Raw genomic sequence first — 15,581 nt, forward strand, 5'->3', positions numbered from 1 at the left:
AAATTTTAAGGGCCTGAATATGCGAGAAAACTCAATACTCTTATTCTACAAGTGAAAACTGATGCAGATTCAATAATGTACTAATGTGTTTATGAAACAGTTTCTTGTTTCATGACAAAACCTCAGAACTCGTTGCACCACTATGATCATACGAGGTCACATAAGGTCACCAACTCTAATGGATTGGATCTTCAGCTTGTTAAGACTTTTCTGACCAAATTTGAGATGAATATGTTCTTGTGTACACATCAAAACACCAAAACATTTACTGGTACTAACAGGTGGAACAAGGAGTCAGATTCAATATTGTCATGTCATTATGTTCAGGGTGTGACTCTGATCATACATGTGAAGCCATGATGAGGTAAATGTGGAAATAATATCACATTTTTTATTTACATGAATATTTATATAAATACCAAATTTCTTATTATTTTCTCTTCAGATTTTCATTTTCACACGTTTACAGTTTTTCTACCTGTCTTTTTCTCTGCAATTGCTTGTTGTTGCTCTTAACTGTGAAATTTCCCCACGGTGGGAGAAATAAAGTCTTATCTTATCTTATCTTATCTTAAGTTTGGTGCTGATTGGATAAAAAATTGTTGAGTTATAACAGTTTGGTTTTTCTTGCAGCTGCACCCTGAACTACAGAACCACAACGACAGAAAGGCACACAAGAAAAAAAACACACACAAGAAAAAGAAAATCACACAAACAAGAAAAAGGTTCTTCTGGAAAAGGTTGGTACCTGCTGTGACCAGGATCTGGATGCTGATTGGATTGTCTTTGACAGGTGGGAAAACTGGAAGTTTATATTTATCCTCCTCAGACCCAGCTATGGGCTTTCTGTCCACATTTGTGGACAAGAGTTTAACAACTTTATACAAAAAGAAAAGAAAACTGTCCACCACAAAGGACATTCCATAAAAATTTTAAAAACTGCATCTGAAAAAAACTGTTTCATCATGATGTTTCCAATATAGGCACTTATTTAATAAAACATTTAAAAAGCTTCTACTTTGCTGACATTTCCTGGGTCTTAGGAGGTTAAAGCTGTGAATGACTTTCATCACTAATTTTTCTTCAAATTTATAAAACCTGAGTGATAACCTCCTTATCACTAATCCATAAGTCTTTCCGTGCTAACGCACCTAAATCACTTCCGTGCATTGTGGGAAGTGCAGCTCCAGCCGTGCCTTTCCTGCCAGGCTGCTGCGGCCATAATGCAGCTGAACTTCCACTTCCCACAATGCATGACACAATTCTGAAAATGCCCCAGTTACCTCCCAGCTCTGTTTGGAAACCAATGGTTTGTTTTTGTTGGAGTACACTTCCAAATTTTTCACTTCTTTGTCTATTGTCAGAATAAAACACATTCAGCTTGGAGTTCATCTGTGCCGTTTACTACACAACGCAGATTTCATCTGTTACATATGTGTGTGCTGATGTCATATCAGTCGCCTCTATACATGCACCAAGTTTCAAGTAAATTGAAACAAAATTGATGTTTTATAGGCATTTGAAATTTTGCCCATTATAAGCAAACTAGTGCACTGACCTGTGGGAATCCACAGGTTCTAGAAGCAGTAGAGTTGATCAAATGGGGAGCTGAGCTAAGTTTACTGGTGGAACACAGAAAATAGGAAAAAAATAATGGCCCTCATTTTGTTTTGTATTGAAATCAAAAGTAACGGAAAAGAATGCATTCATAATGATGTTAAATAATTGTTTGAAAAGGCTTTACAGTAATGTCACTGTGTGACTTCATCACATTCACATGATTTGACTAAGTTTACTGATGAAACACAGATTAGGAGGAAATAGAATGGACTCATTTAGGTTTGTATTGACATGGACGTGGACCAGAGACTTTTCCACAGGACTGAACATGGAGGAGGCGAACGTTAACGGACTGGGTCTGACCGGGGACCGGCAGAGTGGAACTGGGCCACAGTAAGAACCAGACCTGGTTCTCCTGGGTTTTCTGTTGATCTGGATCCAGATCCAGATCCAGCCCCCCGTCCCTGCTGGATCTGGATTAAAGCATTAAAGGGAGGCCTTTAAAAACTAACAACTAACAAAGTATTGGTCGTATCAACATTCAGTTTTCTTCTGTCTGATCCTGGACCCAAAATACAGAAGTACTGCACAGGCTGGTTCTGTCCAGTTTATCAGTTAAAAAGCCGATACACACACAAACACGCACACACACACACAGGTCACTTGGCTTTTATAATAAAGATGAGAGAAAATAAAAATATGTTAAAAAAAAAAAAAAATCATTCACGGCAATCTATAAACTGGTATGTATCTGGTATGAATTTGACCAATAGTTTTGCTGCTAAAGTGTTCACAAACAAACCGAACCAAAAACAATCAGTCCCTCCAGGAATTTGCGATGTTGCGATCGCAACTATTAACGCAAATTCAACCAATCACTGCGAATTCTGTGCGGCACTGCTATTTCGTCCAATCACTGTGAATTTTCTGCAAATTTGACCAATCACCTCAGCCCCCTATTTCCCACCCCCCTCTACGTGACATGTACATCATCACGTTCACTTCCTTGTTGACCTTTGAGAAGATGAAGACATGTGCGACACATAACGCCCACATTTACCGACAAATACCACTACCAAAGTTCGTGCAAGTCAGTTTCTAGATGTGTTACACAAAAGTGGAGGTAAACTGTTCTGTGGTGGAACACAAACTAAAGTCTCTGCTCCACAGACACTTTTCAACCGCAAAACATGCAAGGAAAACGGCTGAAACTGGAAGAGGACAGACGAGATAAGTCACAGTGACAGAGGCTGTTGGATCCAGAACAAGAGCAGGAGCTGAAAGGGTCAAGGTTAGCGCAGATATACTGTAGAAGGCAACAGAAGAGAAGAAGAAAGAACCTGTGGAGGCATGCTTTCCTTTTCCTGTATTGTGTGTGTGTGTGTGTGTGTGTGTGTGTGCATGTAATCCATCTAGCCCTAACCCTAAATATACTACTATATCATTAAGGAAGCAAAAGTCATGTGTTATGTTGTATAAATGTGAGATGGGGGTGGGATTTAATCAGTTTTCTTCTTCCCACTCCTTTTTGAGCAGTACATACTGAATTTGTTTTGTTATTACAAGTGTACATGGTAATTGTTATTTTGTCTTGATCAACTTTCTTTATTAATGTGTTTGCTCTGATATTAATTCCTTGTACACAAAAAATGTTTAATTTTTTCTTCTGCTCAAAACAAACAAATAAATGAATGAAAAAAAAGCCTGTTTTGTTTAAAATCGTTGCTTCCTGGTGCTTTTAAAGGTTAAAAACACAAAAAAAGACTGTTCTAGGTCTTTTGTAAATGCTCATGTTCCAATGACTTGAATAAAAGAAGCCTCAAATCATCGCAACTTTCTGGAAAAGCTGCCGCAAAATCAGGCATTTTAGGCCACAACAATCACAAAAAAAGCCCACGAAATCCTGGAGGGACTGAACAATGGGGGGGGGGGGGGTGCTCCATAGTTCTAACCTGCTGCCTCTGTTTCTCTTCTCCGTTGCCGGTTTCCCCCTCCCTCCCTCCACAGTTTCCTCCTGTGCTGTTCTATCCAGTCGGACTGTGGAACACTTCTTCACTCTGCCGTGGGACTCTCCTCCTCCTGGTTGTGGCTCTGCTGCCTGGGGCTATCTCCGGACTAATGCTGCTCCATGTTCAACTCCTCCGTCTCACAGCTGCTCAAACTCAACACTCGCTCCATTCCATCATGGAAATCCACCTGAAAACAATACGGGCTCCTCCGCAGACCTCCTTCTATCCACAGAGGGTCACGGAGAACCTTTATTTCCACACAACCTGTGGGCTCGGACTCCATTCCATCCCTCTGCTCTGTCGGACTCTCCGTCGCAGTTTGTAAACGTCATCAGAGAACACTAGAGATGTGACGTTCACGAACGACTCGAGTCTTTTGAGTTGTTTTAGGTGACGATAAAAACCGCTTCGCAGTTGTGAGCCGTTCTTATATTCAAATTGTCCACGCTGTCTCCATGTGTCACCTGTGTCCCACTGAGTCTGGGTTGTCCACGCTGCCTTCACGTCAACGACTATTGACATCTGCGAGTATGACTTTTCCGCCCCACACCCTCTTCACGTGAACGCATCTATATGCGCAGCTAACTTAGGGGAGGAGGCGGCTTTTTTTGTTTTCACCTTTTCTCCTGTTTTTGGTTAGGGAGTTTAGGTTCGTTTAATATATTTATTATATTTAATACACGAACGACTGAAAACAAATGGAGATGCGGGATTAACTGGAGGAGCATGTGCTTCTATAAATGAAGATCCTCTGATGAGGTGGAAAAGCCGGGCCCTCGTGGACCCCAGCCTTACCAAAGACATGGTTCAGAAACTCTGTTTAGTGGGAACATCAGTTCCATCTGAAAGAGGATTCTCTAAGACAGGACTAACATTATGTTACTCCCACCACAGGTAATTAGCATCAAAAATGACAGTGAAGGAATTAAAGTTGAACAGTTTTATTCCAAAGCTCTGCTTGACAGTTGGTAGGCCCACTTTAACCTGTTCAGTTCATATCCCACATGTCCATAACAAGGCAGGGGTTCAATAACACACATCATTCTTGTGTACACTACAAAAGGGTTAACTCATTCTGTGATTTAACATGCTTAAGGTTCTCACACACGTCTGTATCACTGCAAACTTAACCACATCACCATATGCCTGCCCTGACAGCCTAACTGAGATTCAACCTAAGCACTGTTATTAAGGGGAGGGGGTAAAACAAACAAACCAAACAAAAAAGGAAAGAAAACTAGTCCACCCCAGGGGCAGTTCCCAGATCTTTTCTGCCCGTTACCAGCTCACCTGCCAGGCGGACTAGACAAAGAAAACAAACAAACCAACTAATAACACAAAAACAATGGCAAGACAAACAGCTGACAGAACCCCCATGCCTCTGTAAAAAGCACAAATACAAATCTTAAACACTTTATTAAATCCATTAAAATACACAACCGTTTGCAGATTCTATTACAAAGTTTAAAATACCAGGTTTGTCCAAATGGTTCCCTTCCAGTATTTGCCGCCTCAGCAGGGAAACAAGTCTGAAACAAAAACAGTTCATGTCACACACTTCCGAACAACAGGCACATTTAAAAACAGGGCCTCAGCTGACCAGTGTTCCTTCGGTTCCCTGCACACCAGCATGGACTGAGGTGTGCACTCGCCTCACTCCTCCGGTCAGAACCACCAGCCACACACCTGTTCCTTCCTGCAGACAAATTTATACCCTCCTCCCTAATCCCTGCACCCCCCCTTCTTTACTTAGCGCCCCCTGCCACAATTGTCACTTGTCGTCCTTAACTCAAATTTACCAAAGGATCAGAAGGAGAGGCAGTCGAACCCACAAAGGATGACACTGTTTTATTATTTCAGGGATAATGTCTTTAATTTGGTTCACACTTATTGTTTACACTTTGTTGTTGTTGTTTACATTGTTCTGATGTGGATTTGAGTCAAAGAGCTGAGCTCCTGTTTGTAAAGTAGTTCAGGTGTACAAACACCAGGTAGGGTAGTTCAAACACTGTGCCACTGTCACTGATAATATTTTCACCAATGACACTGATAACAAGAAAAGCACTCAGAGAGTGCAGGCCTCCGCCAAGGCAGATCAGTGGGCCCCTGTGCCCAACCCCCCACGCCCACCCCCCGATCGCCACCAAAATTTAATCATTTCTTCCTTATGCCAGTATCAACATTTCCTGAAAATTTCATGAAAATCTGTCCATAACTTTTTGAGTTATCTTGCTAACAAACAAACAAACAAACAAACAAACAAACAAACAAACACGCACGCACACACACAAAGCAAAGCGATCACAATACCTCCTGGCGGAGGTAATAATCTGGCACGTGCAAAGCAGGGGGCCGGGGGGGCTTGAGCCCCTGCCACTTTGATCCTCTGCCTACAAGTGCCCTTTTTACTTGTTTTTTTTTTTTTTTTTTTTTTTTCCGCAAAAAACTGCATGACTAAAAATTTTCGTGACTAAAATTCTGATCAATGATAATAAATGTTTAGAGTGGTTTAATTTGGCTGTCACTGGACCTGGTCATGGTGCCCTTTCATCTCTGAATGATAATAATACTGATAATGATACTAATAATGATAATACTGAATGATAATAATAAATATAGTAATAATAATGATGATGAAGATGTAGCATTAGTATTATATATCTTTTTTGGAAACTCAGTGACACTTTTCATTGGATTTTGTGTTCATTCCATACACATTGGTGGCAAACTACTGTTGTAGCCACATCTGCCCACCACCAGCCACTCATTCACCCCTTACATTCACTCATGAATAATAAAAGAAACTTGACATGCACGGTGTGTATGTGGGTGTATTTGTCGTATTTCTTATATATTTTATTGTTTTTTTTATTTAGTTTGAAGATGCCTCGCAAACAAAGACACATTAAACAAAAAAGAAAGGAGCTACTTGAAGCTGCTAAAAGTAGTGGATCCCTTAGCAACTGGGTGAAAAAAAGTACTACAGGTAAGCACAATATAAGGAATAACATTACATACTATTCATGGGCATTAGGCACACCATTCACACACATTAATTACCTTCCTGTAAATGTCTGCAGTTCCAGAACTTGCCACATTTGGGATGGGGATTATTCAAGACCAGTGAGACCATCCTTTTCAGAGTGATCTTCACCTGGCCTGCTAGGAGGCCACAACAAGAAAGAATTTCAAACCTAATTTTTATCACTTTATTCGACTTTGTAAGTTAGTACATATTGTTATTGTAGCTGTCTGCCAAACTAATGTAAAAATGTATCCTTTGTGGAATGATTTATTAAATATTTCAAATCATATGTAATTGGTGGTTATTCGTTTTCATGTGCCCTTTTGGAAGTTTGAGCCCCTGCCCCTTTATAGCTCTCTGCACGGCCCTGCTTGATGATCACCCTTGTAGAATTTACTCACAATTCTAAGTGCAAATACTTTCCTAAGTTTTCAAAGTAAATAACACCCCCAATTTTTTCAGTGTGGCAATTTCACATTCCATGTGTCAGTGTGGCATACATTGTCCAAGGCAAAAGAACATCAACAACTGACAAATATTAAATTAGAATACAAATACAAATCAGGAAAAAGAAGTCTTGAAATAAAAAGTGATAACAATTAAAATAATATATAGTAAATAAAATAAAATACATAAATATTGTAAACCATTGCACAAGGGGGAAACTCAAGTATTGATTTCTATGGGAAATTTGTTGAACATTTTGTAAAATTTTGTGGCTTTGAGGTTTTCAATTAATTTCAGGGACTTTAAGTATAGTTTGAATTCATTTATAAAAACAATAAACTTGGGGGATGACTTCAAAATTCTATTTTTGTAAATAAAAAATTTGGCAAGTCACAAAATACCATTCCAGCAGAATTCATTGTTTTTGTTCTGGAGGATCATACTAATGTGACATCAGAGGTTGATATTGAATTGGAGAATGCTGGGATCTGTTGTTTTAACCAGTTGTTAATGTCAACCCAAAATAAATACACCACATTACATGAAAAAAGTATCTGGTCAGTAGTCTCAATGTCATCACCACAAAATGTACAAATATTATCATCACTGCCAAACCGCGACCTGAGCAAATCCTCAGAGGGACAGATGTTATTCATAATTTTACAGTGTGTTTCTTTAACTTTGGGGGTACAGGGAATTTCATGTACTTTGTTCTAAGTTTATCAATTGAAGATTTATCCAATTTTTGTAATGTATTATTTTTCTTTTGTTTTTCAGGGAATAGAATTTCTGTAAGACAGTTTCTAATGAAATGATTATTACATGTTTTGTCCAGGATTGAAATCCCTGTAATTGACAGTGGGGCCAGTTGTGGTTGTATAGGCTGGTGTGCCAAAGATCAAAGATATTTTTTATTAAAAAGACAAATTAGATTAGATAGATAGATAGATAGATAGATAGATAGATAGATAGATAGATAGATAGATAGATAGATAGATAGATAGATAGATAGATAGATAGATAGATAGATAGATAGATAGATAGATAGATAAAATGTTTATTTAGAGATCAGAGAATTACTACTCACAGACGATTTAATTTAGAGTTGTCAATCACTGAAATTGTGATTTACAAAATCCACAGGTTTTCTTCTTACCTTGTTGTTAGTCCGGCCTTAGAATTGTCTGGAGCAGATCTCTGCTGATCCTCCTGGACACAGTCCTCTGTTAGTGAGTTCTTTTGTTGGAAACTCCAAGGATGAGTCAGGATTCACCTCGCTCTCATTGTTTTTATATAAATTTAATTTGATTTGATCTGATCATAAATAGGCATAACTCAGAACTGAAGATCCACCCGGAAAGAAAATGGATCCGTGCATCACTTTTCTTGTCCTTGTAAGCTGATCCCCAAACTATGGGCTGGTCCTGTGGGCTATGTGGGTTGGGTCAAAGAAAAATGGGCTGGTGTTTTCTGACTCTAAGTCAAGCAGATCTCAGCTCTATGTAACCCTGTGATGACAGTGTGTCTACATCTGGTCTCCTGTGTTCAAGATCAGATCAGATACTTTATCTGCTCTGAAGTGAGGAGTTCAATGCTGAGGCCCAGTTATGACAAAAGTTGAGTTAGAACTAAGTTAAGCAGAAATCAAGTCTTTCTGGTTAAATTGTTTTCCCTGAGAGCTGAGGAAAAGCAGCTGGATCTTCCCTAAATCTGCTCCCTTTGCATTCCAAACATTTTCCAAGGTCATGACACAGAGGGAGTGAACTGATCAGAACTGAAGGACAGAAGGCCTCTGTCTGTCTCTGATCCTCACACACAAACTTTTCCAAGGACTCACATAAACACACATGCATGTTCCCCCCTCCCCCCTCCCATCCTGTCTGCCCTCGTACTCTTTCTTTCCTCCTGTCCCCCACACTCCTACCAAATCCACTGAAAAACTTCCACCACGTGACCACGTGTACTGTTTGTACATATGTAATATTTGACTGCACCAGCTTTGGTTTGGATTACAGGAGACATTCACTGTCACATCTTTTTTACCACATAATGCTTATGTAGTGTCACAATAACGTTCATGATATTTGTTCCATCCACAGTTGCATTAATTTTGGATTATTGATGATGGAGAATCAGACCGCTGCATCAAGTCTTCATCACATCCCAAATTAGAGTCTGGACTTTATGGAGGCGAATCCATGTGTGAAAATGATGTCTGATTCTCCCTGAACCATTCTGTCACAAGCCTGATGATCCTGATCAGTCCAGTCATTGTCCAATCTGTAGGACATTAAAGATATGCATCTGCAGATTTCACACAGTTTATGAGTTCAGTCAAAGTATATGGAAGCCATGTTGTTGACAGTCTATGATCCAACAGCAGAAGGATGAGGAGAACTCCAACCTTCACACAAACGTAGAGTCATCCTCCCAGTGCTGTGTGGAGGACACATGTCAACATTCAACTCCAGATTGGAATCTGTGCTACACACAACATTTCACACTCCTTCATCACCATAACCTGTTGGAAAACAGTCAGACAATGCAAGAAACTAAACATAAGCAAGTCTATGTTTTAATCAGACTGAAGAAACACCCAGTGATGCACATGATAACACATCAAATCAAGACAAAGTCACATTTCACTGATAACAACTATTAGGTTTCCCTTCAAATCCACCTTTGTCTTCTTTCTACATTAAAACAAAAGAAAAAGAAGAGGTGGTCACTGAAATGTAACAGAATAAACACATCTGTTCAGGACCAGATTAAGCAGACAGACTAAATGAACTAGTTAGGTCATCGACAGGACATTTTCAAAACAACCAATATTTGATGGTTTCTCCTTAACAGATGTGTTTCCTGTATGAGACCAGAACAGAACAGATAATAACACAGATATTGAAAGATGTTGACAAATGTCAGGTTACACAATCACAAAACACTGCAAAAACTTATTTAGTTTGATCATTGAAAGTAAAGAAAAAACAATTCAGTTTATTATTATTATTATTATTATTATTATTATTATTATTATTATTATTATTATTATTATTATCAGGGCCTGAGTGCTGAGAACCGGCTGCAAAGGCCCTACTGTACATTAAGGATGTAACGGTACATGTTATCCACGGTTCAGTACGATCAAAATAAACCATCTATTGTAAATGTGTTTATTTGGGTTAAAGCTAAAAGATAGTCAAGGTCAATTTTGTGAAGAAAAAACTGCCGACATATTGTCAACTTAGTAGCATCAATGCCAGTCTCCTCTGCACCATAAGTAGTGGGGGTACCTCCAACTGAGGGGGGAATTAAAAAAAAAATAAATAAAAAATCATGCAAAAATAATGGAAATTAATATGGACAGCAAATTTCTAAATAAATGACCAATTACAGCAGCTTTCACACTCTCCAGTGTTGGCAGATTCTTTAAATAGTTACAGAATCACAAAACACTGCAAAAACTTATTTAGTTTGGTCACTGAAAGTAAAGTAAAACCAATTCAATGTATTATTGTTATTATTATTATTAGGGCCTGAGTGCTGAGAACTGGCTGCAAAGGCCCTACTGCCCTCAAGGAAACACTTCCGGAGCCTGAGGTGCAAAACTACCAGATTTTAAAATAGTTTCTATCCAACGGCCATAAGAAGCTCAACAAAAGTTGAGGGGATGAAGTGCAATAGACAATGTGCAATAAAAAGTGCAATAGTGACCCCTCCATAGTGCAATATTTTTACCTTTACTAACCTATTTATTTTAGTGCAGTTTCTAATATTTTATTATATAAATGGTTTGTTGTAGTTGGTGTTTTTAAAATCTTTTCTTTGTTTTGTTTCATGCTGTGCATTTTTCAGTTTCGTTCTATAACAGCAGGAATGTTTTTATTGAATGACAATTAATAAATCTGACTTTGACTGGAGGAGAACTCAACTCATCCAATCAAAGTCATATATGACTTCTATCAGTGATCACTAGGAACTAGACTGATATCTGGAACCATTTACATTTTAGAAACCATCAGAAATATGGACCATTAGAAGGAAAGGAACATTTAGAATATTTAAAAAATCTACATTTTTCTAAACTGTGAACAAACTTTGTACACATTGTCCCAAGGAAGATGCAGATCAAATTTAAATGAATTCAGCCAATAGTTTCAGGGAAGAAGATGTTTGAAGAAATCACTAACGGAGACGACGCCTTCACAATAACTCATCTATCAGCATTTTTACAAAGTGAGAGGATTATGGCTTTAGGCTGAAAATGACCATTACTTTAAAAGACCGTATTTACAGAATAAAGACATAATGTTTGGAGAAAAGTCATGAAGATGTTATGAACCAGGGACAAGAGGAACCCAGTTGCGTGTGGTGAACGATAACAGACAGACACGATTAGCGTAAATGCAAATAAAAGTTTATTTATACATGAATAAACGAGTTACAGAAAGGAAACAATCTCTGACGATGGAGAACCAAGGGTGTCACCGAACTGGGAGTTAAAACACGAACTAAACCAAGGGAACTGGATCAGCATGGAAGCGAAGACGCTCTGGCACACAACACAGGAGCTGCAGGGCTTTTAAGCAGGAGGAGAGCTTGACTGCAGATCAGCTCCTGGTGTGTGCCATTACCTGAACAGAACACAGAGGGGGAGGGGAGGAAACACAAGACAACCAAACCAAACCAAAGAGTGGGTCATGACAAAAGAGGTGGAAATATCTGGGGAAGGCTCCATAGCCTTCAATTCATCTTTTGGGCTGAAAGTTGGAAAGAATTTTGACTCTTTATGAGCAGACCACAGGGGGAGGAGTTAACATTCCTGAGCTTGCTGTACTCAGCTGACACTGCAGGCTCCACCTCTGCTCCTCTTCTCATGTCCGCTGTCTGCCCTGTTCCCTTCAGTAGACGCTCTGTAAGTGACTCTCCACAGCTCTGTCCTCTGACATGGCACACCTGTGGGATCTGAGAGGCCGTCACCCTGGGTCTGTGGAACAGGTGCCACTCAGACCAAGAGCTGTGGTCACGTGGAGCCTCTTCAGTTTAGTCAGCCATGTCTACACTTACAGATCCACTGTGAAGATGCAGAATAAGGCTTATTATTATATTCTGTCAAATAATAACAAAATCATTATCAGCGTCATTTATTAATTACCACTACCCATAATGTTTGATAGTTATTGTTCAAGTTGATCTTCATGACAATAAAACACATACTGACCATGATTTCCATGTTGGATTTTTCAGTAGGATTGGAATCAAGGTTATAATAGTTTTGGATTTTTCATTATAGTTTAGTTTTATTTCGTTTTGACTTTTTTTTCTCTAATTCAGTTAGTTTTAATTCGTTTTTAGCCCAGGTTTGATCGTTTTTATTAGTTTTCATTTCCTTCTAAATGCTTAGTTTTAGTTTAGTTCTAGTCTGGCCTGTGCAAAGCAGGGGGCCGGGGGGGCTTGAGCCCCTGCCGCTTTGATCCTCTGTCTACAAGTGCCCTTTTTACTTGTTTTTTTTTTTTTTTTTTTTTCCGCAAAAAACTGCATGACTAAAATTTTCGTGACTAAAATTTTGATCAATGATAATAAATGTTAAGAGTGGTTTAATTTGGCTGTCACTGGACCTGGTCATGGTGCCCATTCATCTCTGTCAGGCCACGCCCCTTCCTCCTGTGCAACCTTACTTGCAACACACACACACACACACACACACACACACACACACACACACACACACACACACACACACATGTCATGCGGTCTGGAGAATGAATGAGGAGGAGGGAAGTGCTGCAATTCCAGGTACGTGAGAGTCCATCCCGCTATCTGCCCAAAACATTCACTTGTCTCTTTTGGTCCTGGTCCTATTCTTCAACAACTATAGTTTTGGGGCCAAAAACCGATGGTAAGTGAGTAAATAATTCAATATCATCGTCACGTCATGGAATGAGCTCCCAGACTAGCACACTCTAACAACTGGGTGCCCACCTGAGTCTGAGTCCTGCTGAAGCACTCACACAGATTTGCTTCTGTTTTATTTCCATAAACTGTTGAGTTTTAGCCGCAAAATTCTAACACATGGTAATAGTCCTCACTTGCTGAAACAGTCACTTTTTCTTCAGTTTTCTCTGTTTTTGCATAATACCTTTAAGTTTACTCTGAGCTTTAATGAACATCTACATGATCAGTAAATTAAATATAGGGTAAAGGAAGTGATTTACACTGAAAAATGCAAAACACAGAGGTTTTTATTATAATAAATGGTGATAAATCACATGAGAAACGTTAAAAAGAGAGAAAAAAATCACTTAGAAGCTGCCATAAAAGTACCACTGGGTCTTAATGGGTTAAAATGTGCTGAAGTAATTAAATTCTGCTAAACCCATGTAAAATTGCATAAAAAGAAAACACATCCAAGTCTTCTTCTCATCCAATTCCTAAATCCGGCCCTTCTGGTGTACAAGAGTCATAAAACTTGACCAGTCTGCAACTGCCACCCTATAAATGTCTCTTTTCGTTATGTCTACCCCCACTGTTGTGGTTGTCATCTGTGTTGTATAATATTAGTCTTTTTTTTTTTTTTTTTTTTTCTCCTGTAATGTTTTCAGTCAGTGAAGATGAATTTCCCCACGGGGACCAATAAATTAAATCTAATCTAATCTTATGTAAAATCCCCCGACTCTTTCATCAGTGCCAACACTTTGACATTTCTGGTTTTGTTTCAGAAACTGCTGGATCGATTATCGTAATATCTGTGTTCGCCTCAAACATCTTGAGTGAATCTTATTTGAAATGACCACAAACCTCCACAAATATTCCCATCAACCTGGTCAATATTAAATGATACAGCTAGAAATACTACAATATAAACTTTATTATTATCATGTAATGTTAAATGGTTTGGCTTGGGTTAACACTTCCTCTACATGGTTATTTCTTAACTGTGGAAAACCTAAATATCATCATAAATATGTCCTAGAATGAAAAGAAACTAAATATTCAATGTTTCACTGTAAAAGTAGGTGTAAAACCAGATGTAAAATGAAAGTATTTCTTGTTATTAAGGGTATTAACACACAAAAACTTCTACACATTACATCTTTATTTCCACTTCTATAGAAACTGAACATCAAAAGAAACTTTTCACATATTCTATGTGATGCCATTTCACACCATTTTATTAAATATGAAAACAAATTCTGTCTTGTTCTTAAAAAAACCATTAAATTAACAAACAAAATACAACAAACAACAAAACAGTGGATGAGTATCCAGAGGATAATGTAAAATATGACAAAGGGTAGTTCAACAAAGTTCACATTCAGCAACAAGCAACATTATTAATCCACAGCACGTCGAAGATCTCAATCCCATTGAACATCTGAAGTGAATCCAGAGTATGTGCAGAAGGTGCACAGCCTGTGTTAGGGCTCAGGGAGGACACACCCAGTACTGAGGACACTGATCTGGACCATTTGGTCAATCTTTGACTTGCTGTGGATTAATAATGTTGCTTGTTGCTAAATGTGAACTTTGTAATTGGTAGTTATTCATTTTCATGTGCCCTTTTGGAAGTTTGAGCCCCTGCCCCTTGTCAAGTTAGGCAGAGGTCAGGGCCCCACAGGTCACACCAGGCACCAGAAGGCCTCATAAAGAAGTGTAACACCCAGCATTTTAACTAATGTTAAAGTACAGCTTAGTATTAAAAAGATGATTTGAACTGATGTATTGCATTAAATTAGATATATGTAATGTGATCAATAAGTATAGCTAAGAAAAGAATGTTTAAATGAATGTTGATTCATTTGTGATTACTGTGTGTAGAGGAGACAAGTTGAGACATGTTAAAGCAGTGAAGGGACATGTTAGGACAAAATCCTGCAGAAAAGGAGAAGTAAAGTAAGCAGCACTGAGCCATCTGCAGCTGAAGCTAACTGATAACGTTAAGAAAAGAGAAGTGACATAAACAATAGGCTATTTTCTGCACCCAAAACTGGTCAAGACCGGTAAAAAAGGGAAGTTCTACTAGAGGCATTTAGACATTACTCATCTATCAATGAAGTCAACTGTCTAGGCATCAATGAGGTAATGCCTAGAGTTTGGTTAAAAACCAGAACCGCTATTATAGCATTTTCAGAAGTGCAAGACGCTCTAAGAAGTTGCGTGCCCTACAATGTAAAACGTAGTGAAGATAACTGAGCGATGCTCTTTTGAGTCCAGATAGGAGCGTGGCAGATTGGCTTCGGAGTTAATCTTACTTCTCAAATAATGCTGGAGGTTCATCTGATAGAATAACTTTGCATCGATGGATCGAACTTTTAAAAGCAAAGACTTATTTCTTCAGATGACAAAGGAAGAAGAATTTTTACATTTTCTTATTTCTTTTCTTTTACCCAGTATTTTAAGACAAACTCGGCAGCCCTGATCAAGCTGTTGAGGTTGTCTTTTCAAATTAAATTAATTTTTACCTTTTGGCTTTTTACAGTAAATTTGGTTTTTGATTTTTCTACATTTATCCAATTTCTCTAACTTCTTGACTTTTTCCT

At 38.6% G+C, this 15,581-nt stretch overlaps 1 pseudogene; it reads right to left on the reverse strand.

Moving 5' to 3' along the window:
• Window positions 1–15,581, reverse strand: part of LOC115435845 (zinc finger protein 850-like) — a 67,137-nt pseudogene that overhangs the window by 2,907 nt on the left and 48,649 nt on the right.

The sequence above is a fragment of the Sphaeramia orbicularis genome, chromosome 16 (assembly GCF_902148855.1).
Source record: "Sphaeramia orbicularis chromosome 16, fSphaOr1.1, whole genome shotgun sequence".
NCBI lineage: Eukaryota > Metazoa > Chordata > Actinopteri > Kurtiformes > Apogonidae > Sphaeramia > Sphaeramia orbicularis.